Consider the following 577-nt stretch of genomic DNA (forward strand, 5'->3'; position numbering starts at 1 on the left):
CTGAGTGAAGCAAGTAGTACATGTAAGGCTATCTAATCCTCCCAAAGGCGAGTCTAGAATATGAAAAGAATCCTTTACAAGTGAAACTGACTTCATCTCGTATTTTCATCGCTTATTTTCTTGTACGCTGATTTGGGATGCTGACGACCTTGGTTGTCGGAGAGCAAGGCAAATCGTTAGGACTATATTTGATAAGCCTTTGGCACATTGAGTATTACGTAATCTTGTTTTTGAAATGAGCTCGAAATTGACCCATGACACACAGTGACATGGGCAATTTACCACATGCATGAAGGTCAAAAGACGATGGCCCGCATGGGGGTCGAACCCACGACCTCCGCGTTATCAGCACGGCGCTCTAACCAACTGAGCTAACGGGCCAGTTGCAGTTGCAATGAAGAACTTTTGGTTTTTATTTTCTGCATTATAGTGCCACTTGTTTTATCAGCTATGAATTTACACACACACACATATATGTATATACAAATGTAAAAGGGCATATGCAAATGTACATTTCAAATTATTACCTACAGGAGATACTGTATACGCCAATTCTTGTAAATCAAATTGCTTTAAA

The 577-nt window shown here is 40.0% G+C and overlaps 1 non-coding gene across 1 annotated transcript; it reads right to left on the bottom strand.

Moving 5' to 3' along the window:
- Window positions 1-307: 307 nt before the first annotated feature.
- On the bottom strand, window positions 308-381 carry Trnai-gau (transfer RNA isoleucine (anticodon GAU)). The gene has a single exon. It is a non-coding gene; the product is annotated as a tRNA-Ile (tRNA).
- Between the last annotated feature and the right edge of the window lie 196 nt (window positions 382-577).

The sequence above is a fragment of the Macrobrachium nipponense genome, chromosome 7 (genome assembly GCF_015104395.2).
Source record: "Macrobrachium nipponense isolate FS-2020 chromosome 7, ASM1510439v2, whole genome shotgun sequence".
NCBI classification, from domain to species: domain Eukaryota; kingdom Metazoa; phylum Arthropoda; class Malacostraca; order Decapoda; family Palaemonidae; genus Macrobrachium; species Macrobrachium nipponense.